Source organism: Agelaius tricolor, unplaced genomic scaffold (assembly GCF_023055355.1).
Source record: "Agelaius tricolor isolate 1412-34295 unplaced genomic scaffold, bAgeTri1.0.p SCAF_4, whole genome shotgun sequence".
Classification (NCBI taxonomy): Eukaryota; Metazoa; Chordata; class Aves; order Passeriformes; family Icteridae; genus Agelaius; species Agelaius tricolor.
Window position 1 is genome coordinate 3,369,414 of NW_027269264.1, and position 27,109 is coordinate 3,396,522.

General features: G+C 37.1%; 1 protein-coding gene across 8 annotated transcripts in view; it reads right to left on the reverse strand.

The window, feature by feature from the left end:
• PRR16 (proline rich 16) overlaps positions 1–27,109 on the reverse strand; it is a 144,699-nt gene that overhangs the window by 12,639 nt on the left and 104,951 nt on the right. For 2 of the 8 annotated variants that reach the window (XR_011678806.1, XR_011678803.1), the window contains exons 3-4: positions 4,823–4,863; positions 4,375–4,442 (exon numbers count right to left, since the gene is read on the reverse strand). The exons of 2 other annotated variants lie outside the window; for them this stretch is intronic. The gene's annotated coding sequence lies outside the window, so the exon portion shown is untranslated. Of the gene's footprint in view, positions 1–4,374; positions 4,443–4,689; positions 4,864–19,338; positions 19,435–27,109 lie in introns of all 8 variants that reach the window. 4 more of the 8 variants (XR_011678805.1, XR_011678801.1, XR_011678802.1 and 1 more) reach the window with 3 other exon arrangements.

Genomic DNA, 27,109 nt, shown 5'->3' on the forward strand with positions numbered 1-27,109 from the left:
TTGTACTAGAGTATAATATTTGAGCTATGCATTTCATTTCAAATTAAGAAGCTATAGCTTGTCCCAATATTTATTGGCAGACAGGCTTCTGATGTAGATTTACTTAAAAAGCAAGTCTAATTACACATAAATGCTTGCTTATCAATTGTTGCAATAGAATATATATGTCAATATGTAAATATAAGCATTTATATGTACATTTATGCATTATTCATGTGTCTTATGTATGTGTATACATATAATGTACATACAGACATATTAATTCACTTTTTCTTCTACTCCTTTGGGCTAGATGCTGGACAAATCTTGGACAATACCCAAAGACTGCAGCTAGTTAGACTGTAGTTTGCAAGGTCACATCCATAAGCTGAAGTGACCACTACAGTTGTGCCAAGAGCAGCAACCTATGTGAGAATTACATTGGGTGGGTGTCTCTATGCAGAAGTACTCAAACTTCAGCTTAGTTCCATCCCTAGGAGATACATCCTAATCATAATCTGGAAATTACTGTGACCTAACAAATACTTTAATGTCTGGGGTGGTTCTTCAACAGGAGATATCAACTGTTTAGCTATAACTTAATTTAAAAAGAAAAGTACTTGAGCATTGCTTCATAAGGGGTTATGAAATAATTTATACCATGTGCTCAGTAGACAACAATCAAACCATAAAGCCAGTCTTGTATATGAGGCACGTCACTCTGTAAAAGAAAATTTGGCTGCATTTCTGGTCTGGTTGCAGATTTTTTTTGAGATCCAAGCAGTAATTTTAATCAACATGCTACAAGCTAGCGTTTTATTTCACCCTGTCCTTTTCAGGCTCTACAGATTTCTGTTTATTTTCAGAAGTGAATAATCTGAAATATTCAACCTACAAGCCTAAACACTCAAAAAGAATTTTGATGCTTGTTGGGGTTTGGCTACACTTGTGAAACAAATAAACCCTGCAATGCCAGTGGTGAACAACTTGTTTCTTCAGCATCCTTCCCTGAGTATGGAGGGATGCAGATGAACATCTAACTAAACCTGAGGCCTGCTAATGTTTTCCCAAATTAAGGCTGTGTATCTGAGATCCTCCAAGGGAATCTCCCATGGTCCAGGGAACCCACCCATTCATTCTTACTGCATTTCTTTTAATAAAAGAATTATGTAATATCGGATACTATTTTCATATGCTTTTATTTTTGCCTGCCTTTTCATGCTGAGTCAAAGCAAATTTCCTTAATTAGTTTGAATGCACATCTGTGTCAACTAGAGGTAGAACAAAGATTAGTAAAAAAAGAGATGCAACATTTTATTTTTAATGATTAGTGAAATATAGCTACTGAAACACTTGGGAAGTCAGTTACAAAGTTTGTCTACGTGGGCAATATCAGAATAAGTAAATATTAAAACAAAAAATATCAAAGATGAAGGAGGTTTGCGTTTGGAATTACTGCCAAAGTATGTCACATCCAGTATCTAGTGCTGGGAAGTTCCATATCAGTGCTGCACCTAATACCTCTTTAATAAATCTGAGGACCTTGCCATCTCTGCCTTCCAGTTCACGGCAGAAAGTAAAAGGATGGAAGGTCTGATATGTAAGAAAATATACCAGCACCCTGTACCCTGCGTAAGTCGGTAATTTTTCTGTAAAAATTCAGATATCCTGTGGCATACTTTTCAAACAGTCAGTTCCTGGAGCTGATTATACAACAGAAAACAGTATGATAATAAAAATGCCTGTGAACCTACACTCAATGAATAAAAATAAATTACTTTGGTATACAGCATAATCTACTTGACAAAGGAAAAAACCTTTTATCAGTCAGGGAAAGGGACATTAAAATCATTACAACTGAAAGTTCACACAGAATAGTAAAATGCTTTAAAAGACTTGCCTCTGCTATTATTTAAAAAATTTTATGTTTCAATATTTAGAGTTTAGAGGTTTTTGCATAATTACATGTCTTAAAGTGACCTGTAAAGGGTTTGAAAATCATTCTCCCCAGAGTACATCTTCCAGTTGACAGGTGTAACCTTTTCTTATTCAGCCTGAAGCTAGGAAGGATAGATGATAAGTGAGCTGGCAGCCCTCCACCTCCTTATTTTTCAAAAAAAAAAAAACTATATGGGTGAAAAGAGACATGTAGGACACAATGTAACTATCAATATTTCTGCCTTTTTTTTTTTTGACATTTACAGATCTTTCATCTATTTCAAATTACTCAAGCAATCCATCAGCCTTGTAGGATTAAGCCTACTTTGCAAGCCAAAAGGACTTAAAAGACATCAGAAAAAAATCCATAAATTCTCTGATGCATTTTTTTGCAATTTACCTGTTGAGGGATGAAATAATTTGTGATTCTAGCTAACCACTCACTGTTCATTACCATGTGCTTTACAGGATTTATTTTTTTCCTTTATGATTTGGCACAAATATTTTGCCACACAAGAAAAAAGTATTCATTTCACTGACAGTAGATATATGGAGATTACTGAAATTACATTACCCTGTTCTCCCTAAACATGCCAATGTGACTAAAGGCACACAATGATTCATTATTATTACTATTCATTATTATTCTGGTTAGTCAAAATACTCAAATTCAATTCTTTTCTGTAAAATGAGTTTCTGTGAGGTTGCTGGACACTGGGATGTTCTGTCTTTGTTTCTAGGAAGTTTTAGCTACTAGAAATTACTGAGTAGCTCACAACTGAATCCTGGGCAGAAATCTCTAAATCCAGTAGAGGTCCTGAGGCCAACGAAGAGAGTTTATTACATGCTTTAACAGTCTGTTGGAAGACTTCCCACCCACCCTATCACAGTCCTTTTCCAGCAGGCAGAATAGTAAGGGTTGCATCAACTCTTGAGCCTTTCTGCAGTGTGAAATAAAAATACTAAGGCTTCTATGCATTCATTTACCAAGACTTAACCAGGTACTTTCTTGAGCTCCCAACGAAATCATGGTATAAGGAAGAAATGGAATATAAACCACAAAGGAGACTGAATATATTTTTAGTTTGGAAGGTGAAAATAATATCAGGGTATTATTTGGTATCTTAATATGCATTGTACTTTCAGCAGCAAATATGCATGAAAGAGATCAACCTGGCACGACATTTACATTGAAGACATTTGGAAGTCTCCTTATGGAAAACACTATGTATTTTCCAGGAACGTTAACCTTGGAAAGAGCTCTACTTTTTGATTACTCTACTAGCCTGTACGTGCTTACAGGATTATAAAAATAAATACAGGAATTTATAACTTTTGCAAATCTACAATGATTCAATACAAAATTTCCTTTTCAGGGGTCAACTTTTGGTTCAACAGCTCTTGCAAATACCTGTATATAAAAAAAGGGATGGCCCTCTGCAGCCTCTCTTAAAATCTACTTATTAGCTTTCTTACCCACCACTCAAACAGAACAAAACATATGAAACTGACTTTAAAAAGGATGAAATAGCAGTTTATCAGAAACATCAGTATTTACATTCTTCTTAGGCGCTCAGAATTATGCCTTTTAATTTATTTTGAGCAATCCTAGAAATGAGCTTCCAGAACTTGATTATGTAGGTGTGACATAACATTGTTATAGGTGTTACAGACCATGTGACAGGAACAAAAGGGGAAGGAAAGACTCCTGAATCCATCATTTGGATAATTCCCCCTGTTCCAGTCACAATGCACTCTGTTTTGTTTTCGTGGTGGGTTTTGGTTTTTTGGGTTTTTTGCTAGTTTTGTGTGTCCATGTGTGCACGTTGTGTATGCATGGAAGTGTGCAAATAATTGCGTTTTGGACAGCACAATGGAGAGGGGAAGTATTTACTGGAAATTCTTAGCTAGTTAGAATAGTAATGAAAAATAAAATGGCTTCATGTTTCCCCTGCAAATTCAAGGAGAGAAGGTGTAGCTTTGGCCTGATGAAACTTTCTTCGTGATTAATATTGAAAAATATATTATTCCTCGCTATCATTTCCCTTTAAAGTTATCTAAGAGCCTCTTAACTCTTAATGTCTGAAAGAACATCTAAGTAAGGGCAATACAATAATTTTTTAGTGATGAAAACTGGAACAGCTGCTTTTATGTCCAAGTCTTGTATTTTGTAGCCACAAACATGTCCTGGATAATAACCTGAATCACCTGTATCAATAATTGGAACAACATAGTTACTGCTTGCAAAGAAATACTGCATTTTCAAAATACATTCCCTATATAATAAAAAAGGCATCAATTTATAGGGCATCACTGAAAGTAAAGATGCTAAATTTACTTCTGTAAACTGTTTTATCTGTGCCATAGTAATTCTCCAAAAAGAAAACAAGGAAACAGAAGAACAGGAAGAAATATAGGAAATTCTTAGCATGTGAACATATAAATCACTACACTAACCTCAACTGTAAGTCAGCAATCAGTGAAAGCTCAGTGATGATGTAACAAATTTTCATGTACCGTAAAACCTGCAAAAATTATAATGTACAAATGACAAGCTGACAGCTCATTTCTGAAAAGTCTTTTTCCACAACACCACCAGACTCCATTTTGAGTGAAGCCTTACCACTCCTCCCACCAACATAGAATGTGTGCTGAACAGTAAATTGCTAGCTACATCCTTCTGAAATTTTCTATTAAAAGTCTCAGGACAACCAAAATTATTTTACTTTGAGAACCAAATTTTAGGCTATTTTAAGGAATGTCTAAACTTACTCCAGGAGAGAACGGTTGGCTCAGCTGCCTTTGTTGCTGCAATGAGTGTCAGGTAACTCCACTCATCCACAAGAGAATGTGGCTTTACTCAAAGGACTAGGGGGAGAGAAGTTAAAGAGTCAGAACACTTCACCTCCTCTGTAGCTTGTGAGAAGTCAGCTTCTGGTGTAGGACCTGAGAAGGAAGGCAGAATTTGCTGAGGTTTTCACTGGCTGTCGAGAAAGAAGAACAGCTGGCACAAAGCATGACCTAGCTGGTGATCACAACTGTGGAAGCAGCAGCTCAGGGTCTGAAGGAGATCTAATGGGAAACTGTGGCTAATGGGGAGGCTTTAGGGGTGATGCCCTTGGAAGTGCTTACATAACTGCTGGACACACTGAAGAGGGTGTGTTTGTGGAGGCTGCAAAAGAGAAATTCACCCTATCCCTCAGGCATAGGATACAGCAGATGAAAAAATGGATACTCTGTCCTTTCAGCATGATACTTGTATTGCTTTTCCAAAATCCAATGATCATCTCAGTACTCTCTCTTTAGCAGCAGCACCTTCCTCTACCAAAATCTCAGAGCAGCCATGAGCAGCTGAAACCATACTGCTACATACAGAAACACAGAGCATGCTTCAGACACAGGGAGCTGTGAGTTTAAAATGCCTCAGGCGGAGGAAGCAAGTCAATTTGGATTTCTCTTATCTCTAGCAACAGAGGGCAAAAGAAAGGCAGCCTATAAACACCATCTCCTTCTCCAGCAATTTGTAAACCTAGCACATCTGTCCCATGCTTTATTTATGAGTGAATGAAAAACAATTGGATTTGTGTCAGATAGAATATCTAAATGCTGAAAGGAATGACAGATTTTGGTTTTTCATTTTGGCCATACAAATACACAGTTCATGTTTACTTTCACTACGAGTCAAAATCCACTGTCTTTCCTTAGAGTTATAATTAAAAAGATGGATAAAAACAAACCCTTTAGCCCTGCTGGCTTGCATTACTTGAAACAATGCCACCTCAGGTGGTGAAAATATTGGAAAACTAAAACTGCCACTTCTCTTTTTCTTTTTGATGACTTCGACTCTGAGACCAGTAGTGTATTAACTATATTTCTCATGTTACTAATTTCAAGAGAAATGTCACCGTAGAGCTACAGAGAGCAACCAAAACAGTGAACCTGCTATTTTGCCATGGGCTGAAGTCAAATTATACACTAGTTAGAAAAGGGGATTACATGGTATGCAAGGATTTTCTACAGCAGAGATTAGAGGTGAATAATTCTTTCCATGTATTATTCTCCTTCCTTTACCCCAAAAATAGCTCCCATAAATAAGAAAGTTCAAAAACTGCAAATTGTTTAAGAGTTAGCTGAACACTGTACTAACTGATAAGGATGCATCAGAAGTAGCTAAAATCCATATTGTGCTTTAGAAGCTTTAATTGAAAAACAAGTCTTCTGCTATTGAGATAGAAATTAATTTATAAATCTATGTATAGAAGCAATTACAAATAATTTTATTTTTATTGCAGCTAATAGTGGCACTACAAAAACTAAGTTGGATGATGGTATCTCAGATAAGTTTTTTCCCTTTAAAAATAAGCAATCAGGAAAAAGTAAGATAAAGGCTTTTGCAGAAGGATCAGTTTGCTCTTGATCTGGTTTAAGAAAGTACCAGGAAGTTCTCAGAAAATCACAGGATTATACAGATAAACTCCCTTTGTTTAATAGGATTTTTAAATAAAGGCCTGTTAACTGAGATGGAATTAGAAGGAAAATCCAAGGAGGTTATTTATGTTTTCTGTATTTATAAAAATATAATTCCTATTGTTGATTCCAATAGAAACCTGGGCAATAACGATAATTAATAGAATTTTAATTTCTCATATAATTTTCCAGCAATTACAAAATCTATGTTTAAAAGTGCCCTAAGGTGATTGATTTATGCTTAGTGAATTTAAAATGTGTCTTACACCCAGAAATTGCACTTATTCATAAATATACTGGGTACCTTTCAGTACTTACAAAAATGCCTGGGTACTTACGGAGCTAATTTTAAAACATCAGCTAAAATAATCATAGTTTGATTTAATGCTTTTACAATAGATTTTTTTATTTCATTCCTTCTGTCATACCTTACTAGTGATAAATGGATGGGTTTTGATGGAAGATATGGAAATAAAATTTGTATTAACTGTTTTGTGCTGAATCATTTATGCTCCATGTGATCCAGTGCAGACTGATTTCCACCTTTCAAACAAGCCTTTAAAAAAGAAGGTGCATGAAAGGAACACTGCACCTATCTTTGGGTTGTTCTACTCTCTTCACTGTGGGGAAGCCTCAGAATAGGTGGACATGTCCTCACCCACATAAGCTGTGCACCTGGGCTGACGGAACAGCCTGGACACAGGCGAGAGATCTGCACCAGGAAGTAACAATCGACAAGAGCTGCAGACACAGCCCCATGGCAGGGACAGGGATGACTTGTACTGCCTCTTTGCAGGCTCCCCAGAGTGTGTCTACGCTGCCACCACGGGGTGCAGACACCAGAGATTGCTGTTCCTGCCCCAGCATTTCCCTGTATCCCACCTGCCCGGCAAGTCTCCAACCCTCTGAGGGCAGGCAGGCTTACATGAGGTGCAGCAATTCAATGCGGTACACACTTTTACTTGGGAAAATCACATTCCATCACAGAATTTAAAATGAGTATTGTCATTTTATTTCTTCTGGTATTTTCTGGAATACTTCTATCAAGACATTACTTAATGAAGGTGGAATTCGCTTCATGAAAAAAATGCAAATGTCCTCTCCATGGAAATGTATATTCATAGTCTTGAAACCTTCTCAACATGTTGATCCTTACTGCTATTGTTACATTACTACTTTGAAAGACTAGAAGACACTCCAATATTTCTGACTTTTTTCTAAAGAGTGACACTGTTGTAAAACATTCATGTACAAATGGGCCTATCCATCTAAACTCTCTGGACTTTAATACTTCCATAGGCATTTATGGTCCAAACATTCTAATTCTTAATCTAAACTTAGGTATTTTTCTCTTCATTGACATATAATACATAGGAACTTGTCACACGTGAAGGAGGTGATAACCTCAGAATGGATTGTTCCAGTTACGCAAACTTATGTAAATTTAGGTAATGCTAAAAGTAGACTAAATTTCTCTCAACAAATGGCAATTTTTCTTTTTATTTTGTGAGACATCTGAGTTGCTAGCAGTCACCTCTTCAATTTCTCATCCATACTAATTGTGCTTTCTGCATGGCTGCCCAGCCCTTTGCTCTCGCACTGCTCAAAGCCTGTTGGCTGTTCTGACAAAGCTTCAACGAGGAGAGCATGCTCCCTACCCATCACATGCATGTACCTCCTTCCCCCAAGTTTACATCACTAATGACTTACAAAATTAAAACATTCACTGGTTACATAGCCAAAAATTCACCTCTATTTCTGTCATAGCTTCCTCTCTGTTATGAATTCTCACGGATCTTTGGAAAAATCATTGAGGCTCTCATCTAGCTTCTTTCTGCAGTTCCTGATGAATTCCTCAGCCGACGTTGACCCAGTATAGGGTCAGCTGATTTGCACTGAGAAACATCTTTTATTTAATCCTGTAACATCTACTAGAGTTGCTGAAAATACTATGGTTTTCTAAAGCACAAGCATTAGAATATAATGAATTTATAGAGTTTCTCATGGCTCAGTTCAACCTCTAAGCAAAAAGAGATTTGTAGAAGAAAATTAGTTAAATAGTTTGTTTTCCTGTTTGATAAATTACATGCCCAGCTTCAATTTAAATAATAGAAAGAAAAAGAGATATTGCTATGTCCAAGAAACATTCCTATAGAATATGAAATTTATAGACATATTTCACACTTAAAACAAATGCACTTATAAAAGTACTTTGAAATTGTATTTCCAAGTCTTAGTGGTTTTTTTCCTTGTTTCTTTTCTAAAATCCAAGGTTAATTAACAGTAACAATGCAATTTGGCCCTGCTGTCAGATGTCACAGCATTAATTATTACAGAAAATACATAAAACAGTGATACCCAAATCCTAATGCACAGGAGAGTTATTCATTAATTTTAAGAAGGTTTAGCAAGGAAGCCTAGGTTGAACATAAAAAGTAAGATGAGATTTTAATGTCTTTACATCATTAACTACTTTAGGGTGTATTTCAAACTCATAAAGCTATCTCATTTTGTACCCATGGCAGAAATCACATAGCAGGCCAGAACTTTCTAAATAATGTATTTAATAATTTATTTATAGGATATCTAAATGCAAATAGCTGCAAAAGATTGAAAAAGGTGCTCTCATAACCCAGGGTTTAGTTAGGAAATGCTTATACTACTTAAAATTTCAATGTTTTAAACTTACATTCTATAGCTTCATCTAACCAACAGGGATTAATTGTAACATTTCACAGTAACTATTAGGAGGTATATTTTCTTTACCCCATACTTAATTTCAACAAAACCTGTTCAATGCACAGCTAACTGTTACACTGGTGCATTTTAAAGGTAATATGAAGATAATGTAAGACTCTTCAAAGCAATTAGTAAAATTATTATATTTGCTTAAGCTGTTCACCTGATTGAGTGCCAAAAAATCCACTAGTCATCTTCAAACTTTCTGGTAATCTTATTTCTGTCTAGACACTAAGCTTTTTTACTGATGAAATGTCTGTAAAATACAAATTTCAACAATCTGAAGGTGCAACTGACATGTATAAGCGTAAGAATTTGTAGATCACACAAGATTTGTACTATCTGAAAAAATACATGATCATACTAACATATCTGTAGTCATCTTTAAATGTTATCATGTCTGACCATCAGTATAGAAAGTGAAAAAAAAAAAAAAAAGTGGTTTTCTTCATGTTTGACCTTAACCATTCACATTTTTATATCAGGTATTTTCTTAAATAATTTTATTTATTTAAGCATTATTATCCAATTCTGATCATGACCACAGGGCTGAAATTGGTTTGTACTTATCCCAAATGCCTGCTTTTTATAGAGCTCAAGACATAATAGACCATGAACTCTGAAAGATGTTCTGGCTTACAAACCACACATTTCTGTCTTCATTAGAGACACACAGAGGACAGATAACATGCCATTTTTAACTAGCCCTCAGCTGAAAATGAATACTCCATTTTAAACTATTTTCTCAGTAATTGAAATTCTAAAAGTTTCTCCTCCAACAAACATCTCCATAAGAACTCAGAAATGTGTACTGTCTGAAGTTCATTTCTGCTCCAGAATTAATTTCCTCCTGTAACCAGACTTGTTCTTAAATTCATCATCATTAACACCCCAAACTACTTACACTGCTTTCTATCTGACCCATGTGGTTCCCAAGAGAAAGAAAACCTGGGTACTTTTCCCATTCTTATTGGTGATCCTGAAATGAGAAAAATGCTAAATTATTTTCCAACAATCCCCCATATCTCAGAAATGCAAAAAATGTACCCTACTCATTCTGAAGGAAACTGGAAGACAAGCTTCTTGTTCAGGATCTGAGTACAGTCTGAGAGGTTTCTGTGCCTCAAAGAGTCAAATACCATAGCTATGAAGATGTTCCACTACTATTTTCACAGTGATTTCTAATAAAAAGTACTTATGGCAAAATTCTCTTTTGAACTTGTCATGTTGAACTTGTCAACACTCGCCTGTAGAGAGAAATCTCAGATATCCTTTTGATTTTAAGAGCATTCACCAGAGATATGAGCTGCAGAACCAGCCCCAATGGTACCAATTTATCCTGTCTGCTTGGATGACCTTCTGGGAGCAAAATCTGTAAACTTTATATACCCTCATTTTGCTGTGACATCAACTGTTGTTCTCTGATGAACATCTTCCCCAAATCTCAGTGTTGCAGTGAGCCAGAGCAAAGAAGCAAAGACACACACACAGTGAGGTGATCATAATAGAACTATTACTATTAAATCATATGCATTATATTAGAACTGTAGTCTGCAATATCAGAGAAAAAAACAGAATGCCCTCCACAGCAAAGTGAAAAGCTTGCACATTCAAAAGCACAAAACAAAGCTGCCTTTTGTGAAGTGGGGGAAATTGTAACCGCTGGGAAACCAAAACAAAACAGAAGATGGAGAAAAAGCCTGCTTGGGCCAAACTGTATTTTGATTTTCATGATAAAGGTTGAAAATAGGACAGAATTTAATCTGATTGTACGTGTAAAAATATAGGTGTAAACCAATCAAAACAATTTAGAACAAGAGTTCTCATGGGTGAATATTTCTAAAGAAAAAACGTTATGCATACCAAAATAAAATTCCTAAGACAGAAGATAATACACAGAAAATACCATATTTATCAGGATTTTATTTTGCGTTTATTGGTAAGTATCATCAGCCAACTGAAAGTATGATCTCTATTATGCATATTCCATGCAAAGCAACTTCAACTAGGCTATTCCAAATACTCAAGAAAAGCAATCCAGTAAAATTGAACAGCAAGAACACAGCTGTCAAAGTGAAATAGGGCAAAACAAAATAGGAAATAATAACTTTGGTTTTGTTCCTAGACATATCTGAAGTTTGCCAATAGTTATTGTAATTTCAGATAGTGATGTGGTACAAATCCACTAATTTATCTTAGAAGGCTCATTTGAAGTTCACCTAGCCCTATGTCACCTGCCACAAATAAACCTGGTAACACAGACGCCCAGAAAAAAACCACAAGTAGAAAATTGTAACTTACTACCTTTAAATGTCAATTTTTAGTGACTACTGAATACCAGAGATGCCTTTACTCATTGAAAGCTGCAGTTTACAACCTAATGTGTTTTGGGCTTTGTAGATAGGCAAAAGACATTTGCAGGGCTGAGCCACTTTGCCTTGCTGACATTCACAGTTGGCTGGGATTCAGAAACAAACATTCCTGTAAATAATTTCTCTGTGAACACAGATTTTCATAGTAAAAACCGACCAGATCAAATCCACTTGAAGAGCTTGCCCTTTTTTTGTTTCTTTAATCCATCCAGAGAATGTGCATAGAAGAGCAAGGAAAGGGAGAGACCTCAGAGATGAAAGTAGATTTTAAATGTCAAAATATCCTTCTAGTAGTGAGAAAAGCAATGTTTCTTTCCCTCCTGTGACTGGATTTTAACCCTATCGCCTCCTTAGAAGACAAACATGATTCCAAATTACTGTGAGTATGAGATTTTCCCCCATTGCTTTTGGTGAAATGATGCAACTTTTTCAGACAATAATGCACATGTCATTGGCAAAGAGACAGCATGACTGCAGTTAATTACTCACTACAGACACAGGGAGCATCCTGATGAAAAAGGATTATAAACAAAGAAACACATTTTACACTGAAACGGTCTTGTTCTCTCATTTCTATCCTAATACTGTGCTATCCAAAAGGATTTTGACAGCTACCCAAGGGCACTAAGCAGAGAAATTATAAGCAAAAATGCTTTCTCAGGACCTGACATGGGATGCAGTTTTCAGGTGGATTTGCCAGAATACTTCTAAGCAGAATATGCTTCAGACCCAAAAACTCTTTCAATTTTCAGTGTTGGGTTTCAGTAGAGATCCTAGACTATGGTAACATTTAAAAAAGGCAATTTGGTTCTTTTGGAACAAAATGAAAATTATTTTGAACAAGTCTGCCCTTTCTCAGAATGTACCTCAAGGCCTCCTCTACACTCAGCATTATTTGGTAGCTTCCTACAAGTTAACAATCCTCAAAAAATAATTTCTTCATTTTTTTTTTACTAAATAAGTGTCTCTTTCTTGAAATCTGCCAGTGGCACAATGCTGAATGATCTCTGTCTGTTCAAAAATTTTCATTCCACATGCCCAAACATCTTGCTCTGCAATACACTTTGTTCTCCTCCCAAAAACCTGCCCCCATAACCTGCTGTACCTGCAGGACCTAATTAGATGCAAAATATATGAAAAATATATGCCAAAAAATATATGAAACAACAGACAGAGTAGTTATGGCAGCTGTCACACAGACACATGTCCTAACAGATTCAGTGCAATTTACTTCATGAAATGAAAGAGCAAAAACAGAAGTCTCATTATGGAGTCCAGCCAAAGTCATCATATCATTGACTCCACAGTTTGTATTCTTATTGACTGCTTCAACTGGTAATTTCTAGAGTATTTGCAAGGCTGTAAGGCTTGCAAGTAAGGCTGGTATTTCTTGTAAATGCCTTTTTGTTATACAGCAAGATAGGAAAGCAGGTAGTGTTTCCTAGGATGTACTGATGACTAATAACTAACTAGCTAGCTAACTAGTTATCACAACTACTACTATAGTTATATAGATATTATAACTACACATGATTGTTATTATAAATAACTATAGAGCTAGCCAGGTAGACAGGAGCAACAGAAAAGGCTGGATAATGTTTTCCTCAGGTGCTTCTCTGGATAAATTTTCCAGCTAACTGAATGCCTGAAGAGAGAATCTAGATTAGGGAAGCAATCTAGATTAGGTTTAATGTCAATCAAGTTACTGCAGTAAGAGACTTGGGAAGCAATTGAGTGCTCTAATTCCACATAATTTCCACCTATTTGCATTCATCTGTACATGTAAAGTGCCTGAGCTGCTGTCCATAGTAATTTAATCACCACCATTCCCAACCTTTCATCCAGCCTGAACATTTTATGAGCTAGCTATGGGATTATTTTATGCAATTGTGATTTTCTCTCGCTGCAAGGCAAATGAATGTGCAAAGTAAATGAATACTTTCATGAAAAACTATTCTACAAGATCTGCAGCTATTTCAGAAATTGCAGTAATTTTCATCTCTCAAAAGAACAAACTGCATCATGGGTTGCTTTATCGCAGGTGATATTCAAGACAACAACGTCTAACACTGATGCTGGAATATAGTGGTAATATTTGCAAAGCAATTCAAAGTGCGAAACACTTTTGAGAAATGTTGAGTTGCTATTGGGAAAAATGGACTTAGAGGTGACTAACAATAAGGTAACTTTATCTGTTCCAAAAGTTTCCAACTGAGGTGCAAGCAAAACTCAAGTTTGAGGTTTTTTCTTTCTTTTTTTTTTTTTTAGCAACATCTTGCTCAAACTTTTTGTAGTAATATGACAAAGTTATCCTCCGTGTAACTTTTGTTAGTAAATTCAAAAAAGGAAATACATCTCTTAGGCAAAAAAAGTAACTCAGATTAAAGCATCCTTTTTTGACCAAGTTTTTTTCTGCATGGAACTTGTCTCTCAAAGTCCACCACATCCAGTCACTAACTCTGCATACTACTAAATTAATTCAGTGTGCCAGAGCATCTTTGGACAGTACACTGGCAATATCAATAAATATTGGAGCAACAGAAGATAAATTCTTGTGCTCAGGACTGGAAAGACAGGAATGATTGAGCTCGAAGACATTAGTATGGGAAAACTCTAGGAAGGAAGCTAAAAGTGTCACTAATTAAAACCAATGAAAATCCTAAATGCCTTTATTCTCTCCAACTATAAACAACCATGATATATGGTATACAGCAACACAGTGTTTTCATTTCAGTTCACAAAGCAACACAATTAAGAATATATGTAGTGGTGGAAAGACTGAATAAAAACTGTGGAAAGTGCTCAGTGAACAGCCTGAATGCACAGACTCACATACTTAGAGCAGATATCCCTAGAGGAGGAGAAAAATGGTGCTAAACGTGACTTCAGACAGTACGCAGTGTTAAGACAGTAAGACTGAAGTACAGTTTACAAATTTTTGAGGAAAATTCAGACTCACAGAAACATACACTTCATGATTTTGCCACTTTTCAACTAATTCAAGAAAATTAAGACCAAACTACCCAGAACCACTGCATACATGAAAGAATTCTAATATAGCTTTCTACAGCTTGCTAAGTCTGAAATAGCCCATGGCATACACATGCATTAAAACCTACCTTTCACAGTACATTAACCTCTGAGCAAAAGCAGTTTTAATACACGGTTTAGAAAATACATAGCAATATGAGAGAATTTCACTATTAAACTAGACATTCTTATTAATATCTGCCTATTAGTGAATCTCCACATGTTGAGAGATGCTGAAACAGGCAGCAACTTTCTGAACCAATTTTTATTAGATCATTTTAGTCATCTCCAATCAGCTCCTTGAGATAAAAAGATCAGAGAAAAACTGGAAGGAATAGGTGGAGTCCAGTCCATATCCAGTCCATAAGAGCAGACTTTAGAGCTAGGCCAGGTTGATTTAGGCCTTGTCCTAAAGAATCTTTCCAGGGACTCTACATGTTTCTATGGCATGCTGAGCCTCTGCCTTCAGCACTTACTGGCTCTCAGCATAAGAAATGTTCATAAACAACTCTGTTTTCTGATGCTTGAATGCATAACTGTAAAAAATTCCCAAATTCTGGGAGTGTTCAAGGCTGGGTTAAATGGGGATTCAAGCAATCTGGTCTAATGGAAGTTAAATTTTTCAGTTATATAGGAATTTAATCTATGAAATGAAAATATGTAAGAAATATCTACCAGTCTGCATTAGGAAGCAATACCAGTTAGATGTTATCTCCTCCCCTGTTTCTTTTAATATGACAGGAAAATATATTAAAAAAACCCTCAAACCCAGAAAAAAACCCCTAAAAATAAATACAAAAAAAATCTATTACCATAATAAAATATACACAACAACTATGAATATCAAGGAATCAAGGATAATTCCACTAATGGGAGTTAAGTTTTAGTATCCAGAATAGTACAGGCCTTGTTAATTTACAAATCTGCATGAGCACTACACTGCTTGGAAAACTGCATGTCCTGAAACAATGAGTATGGTCCAGAACAGCATATGTGAGTAACTGCAAATTTACTTTGCCAGAAAAGTATTTTTGTACAGCAATACAATAGAGTTTATGAATTTATCAAAAATTACGTGATCTTTTCAGATGGGCTGGAATGAATTTTTTTAACTTATCCTTGGGATTAATCCTAGGAACTTCTGCAGTGCAAATCTCCCCTCTTGATCACTGCAAATCTGTGTGTGCTCCTGGAAGGGGACAGAGCCTGGTTTAATTCTGGAGGATAATCTGTTACAGACTTGTCACATCACGTTTTGCCAGCAAAGAGCAGGGGAGCACCTCATGCTCCTGCTGCCAAAGGCCAGACCCTGGAAGAGCTCTCCACCACTGCCCAGCAACTGCAGCAGAAGTGAAGCGCCTTTCTGTGACTCTTCAAGATGCTTGCAAACTTACACGTTTCAAACTCAGGAACTATGCTGCAGGCTTCCTCCTGAGTTGCTAGCACAATTTTCTGTAAAGTGGAATATCTGATTTGCTCTGCCAGCTCTGTCTAGGAAGACTCTGTTTAAAGAGACAAACAGCTGAAATTTTATTATGCAGACTTCAAAATGTTGTTTCAAGTATTTTGAAATATCTGCCATTTGAATGTAGCTAGTTTCAATAAATACTTAATTATTACTTGATTCTTTTAAAATCTTCTTACCCTGTTCCTCAATTACACAAATAGGCCCTCTTTTCCTAACTATAACATAAGCTGTTCCAGACAGACCCTATAATATGAACACCACCATTTTCAATAGTTGAACAAATGCAATAACAGTTCTTAAGAAATGTTTTATAACTCTGCACAGAGCTGACTTCTGTAAAAAAGACAGTAAAAAAAACCTTTTTGTTCTCCCATGAATTAACCTTTTTGAAGAAAATAAAATTTTTATTTTCTTTTAAAGAAGAAGATTTCTTTTTTAATTTTTGTGAGTGTACACCTAAGTTGTCATTCATCTTCACCTTAACTTCTGAAATGCAATTTTGCATTATCTTACCCAACTCAATGTGAAATTCTACTTAACAACATGTCACATAAATTTTAATATTTAATAGGACTCATTGTTTTTCTAGAGATGATGGGTTTATGTTAAACCTTTAAAATTTCAGAAAAAACAGGCATTAAAATGTACTTAAAAGCAATGCCCTTTTAAACTATTTCAGGTGACTAATTGAGAGGTGGTATCCAAACCTGAGGAAATCTGCAGTAAATAATGTTCCAGAGCTCAGAGAAACTTTTTCATTGAAGTGTAAGACATCTAAGGATGACTTACATTGTGGGAATGTTGAATAATAATTTCAAAGCTGTAATTTGGACCAAACACCCTATTTGTATAAATGGTTGTACTTACACTGGTGAAATCTGTCTATTTCTGCAGGTACTGAATTTAGCTATTGGTCTATAACCAACCAGGCTCCACAGCCACAGACTATTTAACAGAGAAAAGCAACAAGCAGAAACCTACTGCAGATGCTACAGGGTTTTCACAATGAAACAGAGCACTAACTTCTCTTTTTGAAGTGGAGTGTGAGATTATAGAACAGAGCAGCACAGCTATTTGTGGCTTTAAACCTTCAGCAACATTTACAGCAGATCACCGTGAACGCGAAATATTATTGTGTCACAGATGAGCACACGGATTTCAAGTTGAAAATACTAGAAAATCAAATTACATTTTTATGTGATTTGTGGTGGATCAATTACAGTTCCATTTTGTTGGACATTTAACTGAAGCATGAAATATTTGGTAAAAATATGTGAAACTGTGGATTCATTTATCAGCCTCCAGATCAGTCCAATACTTTTACAGATTGCTACATAACAAATTCCAGCAAAACAAAACCTTCCTTATGCCAATTAAATGAAATGCAACAGAAACAATAACACCAGCCCCACCCCCACCCGCACCAAAACCCAAGAAGCAAAACACCAAACCAAATAACAATATTGTGTTTGTAATATTTGCAGCTGATTTACCATTAGGTTTCAACTACATCTAAAATATAGACGCTGTCACTACCTATGAGTATTTGCACTATGAAATCATAAATCCAAAGTAAAAATGGAAACACTAATACCTCCTATTCTTTTCTTTCAAGAGGTAATTTTGGGGGGAAAAATAAAGCAGTGAATGGTATCCCAAGAATAAATTTCTAGTGTAAAAATTTTTATTTCTGGAAAACCAGTATGATGATTTTGTTATCTTTGAAGCAAACAATGGTAACAGAATGTGCCTATATTGAATGAAATTTGATACATACTGTCCAAATGAAATTTGATATATACTGTCCTATTTGTAGCATAGAAAATGCTTGGAATTTTTAGAAGTATTGATTGATTGAAAAGATAAAATTAATGGTATGCAATTTTGATTAAAATTAATTTTATGCAATTAAAGCATAAAGGGATAGAATAACAATTAAAAATGATCAAAATCTTGGGGGCCTTCAAAACTCTTACAGGTGAGAAAGACCAAGTGAGGATCACCTCCCCAAGGCAACTGGGACTTCAGTATCATCACAAAAAGAATATCACGGAGTTGATGCACACTCATCTGGCATTTTTGGCTTTATTTAATCTAAAAGGGGAAAAAGCAGGAGAATTTTATTTCCTTTCAGAGCTTTCAGAGCTTTGGAAGACTCAAGTCATACATCCTGTTTCTCTGAATGTTTCAATGACCAAAACTGCATCTTTTCCTGGTCTAATGAAAATCAGAAATATCAGTTCAGCTAAATTACACCTTTGGTTATCTGGTATATGTGGTTTAGCATTTAGACCAGTCTTGGAAGTGGTTTTCAAACTTAGTGCAAGTCCAAACAGCAAAGCAGACTAGTAGTTCCAGTTAAGCTCATATAATGTGCTCCTTCTACTAAAGAGTTTTTGAACTATCATGGAATTGTCCAGGTTTCATTTTACCTGGGATTTCTACTGCTAACTAATGCACGGGTCTGTGACTATGTATGAACCCCAGAATCCATATTATGTTTTTATGCAACTGGTGAGTGCCACAAGAAAGAATCCTTGAATCAATGCCTCAAGCTGAAGTTTTATCTCTACATTAGATATATGACTTTTTTGAGTGCTTACCTTTGTGCTAAATTATTATAGTGTGATTTAAATGGCAAAAGACTTGGATACAGCAAGTACTTATTTAAGTCTAATCAGAAATATTATCTGGGAAAAATCACTTCATATCTTCTCGCCGCAGGCAGTTCCAGGTACAAGGACTGGAATACATCCAATGGCCACCTGATGACCTCTGTTAGTAAGTATCAGTATTAAATACATTATTTACTGCAGCCATTGGTAAGAGCTTCCTAGAAGTAATCCTGTAGTAAGTCTCCTACTCCAGAGGCTTGTTGTGCCTCACTACACTGTGTGAGCAGCTAGCTTCTCTGAAGTTCTGTGAAAACAGTCTTTTTCAATCTGGAGTTATGAAAAGTACCTTTAAAATTACTTCTATAACCTTAATAACCTGGCACATGCTGAATGAGGCATGCAAGTGCTGTGAAGCAGGCCCTCATTAGCCTCAGGAGCTTCAAACAAGGCCAAGTGCAGGGGGGTTCTGCACCTGAGCTGGGGCAACCCTTGGCATCAACACAGGCTGGGGAGTCAACAGAGGGTGCAGCCCTGCCAAGAGATATTCTGGGTGCTGGTGGATGAGAAGTTAGACAGGTGCAGCCCAGAAAGCCAATTATCCCGGGCTGCACCCAAGGCAGGGTGGGCAGCAAGGCAAGGGAGGGGATTCTGCCCCTCTGCTCTGGTGAGACCCCACCTGGAAGCCTGCATCCAACTGTGGGGTCCCAGCACAGGAAGGACATGGACCTACCTGTTGGAGTGAGTCCAGAGGAGGGACACAAAAGTTGTTGGAGGGCTGGAGAACCTCTCCTATGAAGAAAGCCTGAGAGATTAGGGATTGTTCAGCCTGGACAAAAGAGTAAAAGGAGACTTCATTACAGCATTTCAATACTTTAAAAGGGGGCTTACAAAAACAAATGGGGATTGACTTTTTAATAGGGCCTGCATTTGTAAGGAGTAATGGTTTTAAACAAAAAGAGCGTAGATTCAGGCTGAAGCTTTTTTATGATGAAGGTAGTGAAAAAATGGAACAACTACTTGAGCAACCAGATGTAGCTGAATCCACCCCTGCTCATGGCAGGGGCTTGGAATAGATGATCTTTAAAGGTTCCTTCTAGCCCAAACCATTCTATGGTTTGATAATATGACTGATACACTGCAAAGTATTAAGAGACAGATTCAACATGTTTCAATATTGCCATTTTACGTCTTAACGTGGAAGTGAGTAGAAGAAGAAATGTTAGGGACATTAGACATCACCTGCACAGATTGTTTTAGCTGAAGCAGTAAAATATGCCAATCTCTCTTTTCCTTCTTCTTGTCCCTTTGTGTTTTTCATCAAGTGCCTTGCCCAGTAGCTACTACATAAATGTATGATTCTAAAAATTCTTTCTGACATCTGTTTCCAATTCATCTTTGTTCATGCCCTTTTCAAGCTCCATATCCTATCATCAGTACATTGGGCCCAATTCACCCCTGATGCAATAATCTAGGCACTGGCTCTAGGGATGGTTTTAGTCTTGTCTATTCAGAGGGTTAATTTCTGTCTAAGCTAGTTAAAATGATATTTCAATGCAACTCCCTTTTAACTGTCATGTTCTATATAAGATGCATCTGTACTTTTGTAATTTCATTTACTCCCAGGACCACTTCTATGGCTTTTATAAAATGTTATCTACTTCATGCTGCATTTCTTCTATTTGAAATCCCAGCAATGCTCTTAGCTTTCTTGTGGTTATGTTAGTCATAAAAAGTTCAAAAGAAAACTTCCTGTTTGGTCAAAGGACTTCCAGGCATTATGAGAATTTAAAAAAAATAAAATAGCACACACACTAAGATACAGAACTAAAGCAAATGTCCTCTGCCCATTCCTTGCATATTCATTAGAAAACCAACGAATGTTGAATGTTTTATCATTTCATGTCACATGCCTTTCAGGAAAGAAATTTTGTGAAGAGATCACTTAAAGATTACCTTTAAACCTAATCTGAGATGGAATGTCAGATAGTGGTGATGAAATTAGAATATTTTCTTGGTTAGCTTGTTATTCTTGCATTCTTCTTTCATTCTTCTTTTCTTCACCTCTACTTTACCCTCTGCTTTCCATTTCAGTGTGGTCCTTCCTTTCACTGCCTCTTAATTATGTTTATCCATCTTCTCCAAAGTTCTCCCCTTTTCAGCCCTGCAATGGCATGGCGGCTTTGACAATGGCATTTGGCCATGTAATGCTGTTTCTGAGCTGTAAATTAAGGTTTGGGCCTTTGGAGGGGGGAGTAAGTAATAACTTCCTATTGCTCTCCACAGTACTTGCTGCAATCAGCAGCCCCTTAACAAATGTAACCCTCAACAATGCCCCAGGTTCCAAAATCTGATGCTTAATAACCTTTGACAGGTATTAAAGGGACTCAAATCATAACTGCCCAATAAAATGTTATGTCTTAAAAAGGGCAAGAAATAACAGCATAAGCTTGCAGTTGTTTGCTACAACACTGTTATGTACAGATATGCACACAGAGAAATGTTTATAAATGTTTTTAAATTTTTCATGTTTGAAACAGTAGTAAGCTTCTCCATTCAAGTTGGGGCTTTGAGTTTTTAAAATAAATTATTAAAGCATCATTCTAAAATTATGTGCCCAGAAAGAAGTTTCATATTTTGAAAGCTTGACCAGAGGAACATTTTTTCTAGTTTTTCCACCGTTCTTGTTAGCAACACTTAGATATCTGCTTCCATACAAATATGGGCATGCCATAATAACTGAGGGAAATGAAATAGTTTTAAAATTTTAACACTAAATCAAAATACTTGCTACTGACTGTGTTGAAAAAGCTTCTAATGCAAAATGAATGTGGCACCTGTATAGTTTGGACAGCCAAAAACCTCCCTGACAGTAAGCAAAAATGATGAAAAGTGAGTATGTAAAATTTCTGGGTTTTAATACCTCATGTCACTTTAAGCTCTTGGGTTTGGAAAATCATTAATAAGTAAAGAGAAATGACCAAAACCCTTCTCCAAAGGAAAGAGGCCAAACAAACTTTTCACTGTTATGCATCACAAGAAACAGATGGTAAGTGATAAACAAGTTACCACAATAAATTGGACCCATACCAAGGAACTAGGGAGTAAAGTGAGCAACTAAATCCCATGTCTCGTGGCACATATTCTGTTCACCCACTATGTGCACCAGATTTCTCTCCCTTTCCGTTCCTGCACTCTTCATCATCTCTTTACACTTCACTGCTGCCTGCCTTCAGGTGGATTCAATTTGCCCAGAAATAAATTCTTCTGGGTTCCTGCTGTAACTTATTACCAGTTGTCAAAAAAAAAAAAAAAAAAAAAAAAGGATGTGAGGAAGATAAGGTCTACAATGGTTAGCTACATTAACAATATAACATTGTTTATAAGTGAAATTTGTGCTGTAGTATCTGCTTCATCCTACAGCAATCACATTGGATTGCAACCAAAAATCATGTGTTCTGCTTGCTTATATTCACTGCAATTTGTAAGATTCCTCTGAAGATACATAAAACTGACCTCAGATCCCTTATTTAGAAAAGGAAGAGGCAGATCTGGTTCTATCACAGGTAAGAGATTATACAGTATATAATTTCATAATCAAACAAAAGTTTTCTGAAAAATTAGTTCCTGTGCTGTGATCCTATTTAGTCCTTTCAACATAAAAGAATTTGGAATTGTTCTTTTAACACAGAATAAAATAAACGTGAAATTGAAATGTGAAGAAAATTTTCCTTTGATTTTGTTCATGTAATGCATTATGAAAACAGACCACAGCATGCGCCACTGCCTTCAAGCTTCAAGCTGTGGATACATTTGAGAGCTTGGGCCATGAGAGAAAAGCCAGGTACACAAGGTAGACCAGCCCCTTCCAATTTCCATGTTGCTCCAAGCCATAAAGATGGCATCAGTCTCATGTTAATGAGAGTGCCCTTTTTTGCCATCATACAAGTAACTAAGCAAATCTCAGGGGGAAGAAATGCTGAACATGCATTGCACTCCAGCTGCTGTGACTTACACCTGGGCCAGGCTTGGGCACCAGATCAACTCCACCAAGGTAGTGCCAGGCTCATGAACGTGAGTCACTTGGTAGGTTGCCCTCAGCTGTGTCCCCACCTCACCAGGTGACCACCAAGTCAATCCACTGCCCTCGTCCTCAAGTGGATGGGGGGACAAAATATGACAAAATGCTAATGGCATAAAGAGGTAAGGACAGGGAGATACTTCATCTATTACCATCACAGGCTCAAAATTGAAAAATTTTGAGACTTGAAATTGAAAAATTTTTCAGACTTGAAAAATTTGACTACTGCCAGTCAAGGGCCAGAGTGGACTAATAAGGATAATACATTATCACAGATGTGCACCAACATGGTTGACAGCTCAGCTTTGGTCAGCAGAAGATCCATCTTTGAGAAAATGGCTTTTTTTGATGTAGGGACAACTTCTGGCATCTTTTCATAGAAGTCACACCCACAGCCCCCACCCCTTTGCCATGTAAACTGGACATATGCAGTTATCCAGCCCATCTAAATTTGGGACCCTAGGAAATCTGTGAGTTCCCTATTCCAAGTCTGTACCAAAAACTACAACTCCCTGGCAAAAGCAAAGAGCACAGCAGTGTCCTTAATTGGTCTTCTATTTCCATGCACCAGTTTCTATAAAATGAAAATGTAGGACAGGTCATAGGTCATAGCTGACCATGTGTTGTTGTATCCACACAATTAGGTGACCATCTTCTACCACACAGCAAAGATTCACAAGGTAAATTAGAGAAAAAAACAAATCATAGAATTCCAGAATGGTTTGTGTTGTAAGGGACCTCAAAGATTATCTACTTCTAAGTCCCCTGCCATGGACAGGGACACCTCCTCCTAGACCAGGCTGCTCAGAGCCCCGTGCAACTTGGTCTTGAACACTTCTTAAAAAAGGGGCATCCACAACTTCTCTGGGAAACCTGTTCCAGTGCCTCACCAACCTCACAGTAAAGAATTTCTCCCTAATATCTAATTTAAACCTACTATCCTTCACTCTGAAGCCATTCCCTTTTGTCTTGTAAAAGTCTTTCTCCAGGTTTCTAATAGGCTCCCTTCAGGTACAGTAAGGCTGGCATTACGTCATCTCTAAGCCTGCTCTTCTCCAAGCTGAACAATCCCAATTCTCTCAGTCTTTCCTCTTAGGAGAGGTGCTCCATCCTATAAATCACCTTGGTGATTAGTCCACCCTGTTCTGGACTTACTCCAATAGGTCAATTTCTGTGCTGTGCACCCCAGAGCTGGATGCAGGGTTCCAGGTGGGGTCTCACCAGAGCAGAGCAGAGGGGCAGAATCCCCTCCCTCTCCTGCTGCCCAAGCTGCTTTGGCTGCAGCCCAGGACACGTTTGGCTTTCTGGGCTGTCAGTGCCCATGGCTGGGTCATGTCCAGCCTCTCACCCACCAGCACCCTCAAGTCCTCACAGGGCTGCTCTCAATCCCTTCCCCCAAACTGGACTGACAACAGAGGTTGTCCCAACCCAGGTGCAGCACCTTGCACTTGCCCTTTCTGAATCTCATTAAGGTCCCACAGGCACACTTCTAGAGCTTATGCAGGTCCCTCTGGATGGCGTCCTGTCTTCAGTAGAGTAACCACACCACTCAGCTTGGTGTTCATCTGCAAATTTGCTGAGGGTGCACTCAATTGTCTATGTCATTGATATTAAATAATACTGGTCCCAGTACAGACCCCTGAGGGCACCACTTGCCACTGACATCCTCTGGGACTCTGAGCCATTGACCACCACCCGCTGGATGCTACCACCCAACCCATTCTTGTCTATCTAACAGCTGATCTGCACAACCCACACCTCTTAGAGAGCTGGATGTTATGGGGCCATGTCAAGGCCTTACTGAAGTCCAGGTAAATGACACCTGTAGCCTTTCCCTCAGGCACTGATGCAGCCACTCCATCACAGAAGGCCACCAGGCTGGTCAGGCAGGACTCACCCTTGGTGCATGCCCTGGCTCCCTGTGCTCCATGTGCCTTAGCAGAGCTTCTAGGGGGATCTGTCCTGGGATCTTCCCAGGCATGGAGGGGACTCTGACAGGTTGGTGCTTCCCAGGGTCCTCCTTTATACCCTCATTAGTGATGGGTACAGCAACCATTTCTCCTGTCACCTGGGACTTCACCTGTTTGCTATGAATTTTTTAATATCAAGAGTGTCTTGGGAACGCCATCGGACAATTGCCTTGAGACTCTGGAATGCATCTATTTGGATCCCAGAGATTTATATACATTTAGTTTGTTCAGGTGGTCAATAACCTGGTCTTCACTTAGAGTGGGAGGGACTTTGTTCTCCCAATCCCCATCCTGATGTCCATCCAGTCAAGACTTGTGGGAAGAGGGGTTGCCAGTGAAGACAGAGGCAAAAAAGTTGTTGAGTGCTTCAGCCTTTTCCTCATGAAGAACTGATGTACAGTTCATAGTTTTTCCAATCAATATAGATGAAGCAGAGTTTGTCTTACCCAACAGAAAATTTCCTGTTAAAAAGAAAGCTAATACCATAGCTTTCAGCTCTTAATAATTAATAATAAATACCTTCTTTTCCTAGAATCTTATGGCACTATGATAAAGCTCCCTGCTTTGTGTTTCCGACATTTAAAGCTTCCACTCATAGATCAAATTTTCCTTGAAAACATACAGCAAAGCACAGGTGCTGAAAGCTCATGAAATATTCATTTAAACACAACTTAAAAGATTCATTGCATGTCTGAGAGACAAATAATTAATGTCCTGCATGCATGGCTAATGAGTGACAGCAAAAGAAAATTGTTAAAAACATACTAGTACATACAATGCTTTTCTAATGGTTTTCCTGCATCAGTCTGTAAATTCAGACAAGATCAACGGTGAAGTGTGCTACACTGGCCATCCTCTTTCTAGAAATCAATTACTTAATTTATTTACAACTTTATTTCTTATCTCCCTAGCCTCAAAAGAAATGACTGAATACCATGTCTTCTTACAGCTGGAGCTGAGTACCAAAAAAAGAAGTGGATGAAAATAAGCAATGTATGTAAAAAAATGCATTAGTACTAGAAAATTTAAATTTATAAGGCTTATATGTAGTTATTATTCTTCTGCAAGACTTTCCTTGTTTAATTCTTCTTCTACCTAAATAATACAATTCAGGCTTTAAATGCTGTTTCCCACTTGGAGACTTACTCTTAAGTCTGCATGTGATCAGAATCAACCTCAGATTATACCAAAGATATAAACTACTTGGAACAAAGTTCTCCGTTTTCTGCACTTTTGCACTGACCACTGGCATAAGTGGATTGCATATCACTGTGACAAGTTCAAACCTTAATGACAATAAACCCAAATAGATGTATTTTAAGACCTCTAACAAGATCAAGTCAGTGTTGGCTGATGGCCTTCAGATGTAGACACTGCTTATTTTTTTTAAATTACTTTCTCATCTCTTCTGGCCACAAAGACATGATAACCTTATCATGCAAATAAATAACAATTTGCTCAACAAATTGTAAGAAAAGATTTTGCTAATTAGAACAATGTATTGTACTATCATCAAGTGAGGACTACTTTAGAATTTACAGCTCTTTTGTAAGTCTTGGCAAACCCCAAGTTTAAATTGTTTTCAAATAGCACAGCTGGTCTCCAAGCAGTGTCCAACAACAAGTCTGTGACTTAAACATGATCTCAAAATACTACTCTTGTACTTAAAAATCAGGTCATGACAGGAAAAAAAAATCATCAGTCTCTAAAGTATTCAGTATGATATTCAGTTGTATACACAGATTCCAAATATATAAATTACAAATCATGTAGAATCATAGCTGTACTTCCTCATTTCTTCAGCAGGTGTGATTACTGGAAGTGTTAAAGACATCTATCAAACAATGATATACTTCATCAGTAACATACTATGACTGAGCTTACAAAATTATTTTAAATACATTAATAACAATTCTGAATTTATCCTGAAAAAAATAGTTTGGGTTATGAAAACAAGTGCGCCACAAAGATCTGGCCTACTGGCTTACCCAAGTTTTCCTGTAGAGACTCATAACCAGTGTTATGAATCAGTCACTAGGTCAATGCAGGTACATACATATGACATTCTACATAAGCTGTTGGAGGAGTCTTGTATTACAAGTTCTTTTTGTAAACCTTGAACTCTTTTTGTCACAACTCATGAGAGCCCTGAATCTTTATCAGATGAGTCTCTTTTCCAGCCTGTTCAGTAATTATCGATATATGTTTCTCAAAATTCCACCAAATTTATTGTTCTGTAAATTGTTATTTTAATTTTTTTGTATGTCAGTTTTTCACTAACTACTATTTAAATTGTCAGAGTTCCTTAGAAGGTGAAAATGTAAGCATTAATAATGTATTTAAAAATGCTAAAACGTGTTGTGTTTTATATCACAAATAAATAATTTTTTTTCTTTATCTTCTTTCCTTTTTTTCCCTGGCTGATTGGTTGGGTTTTGTGGGTTTCTGTTTTG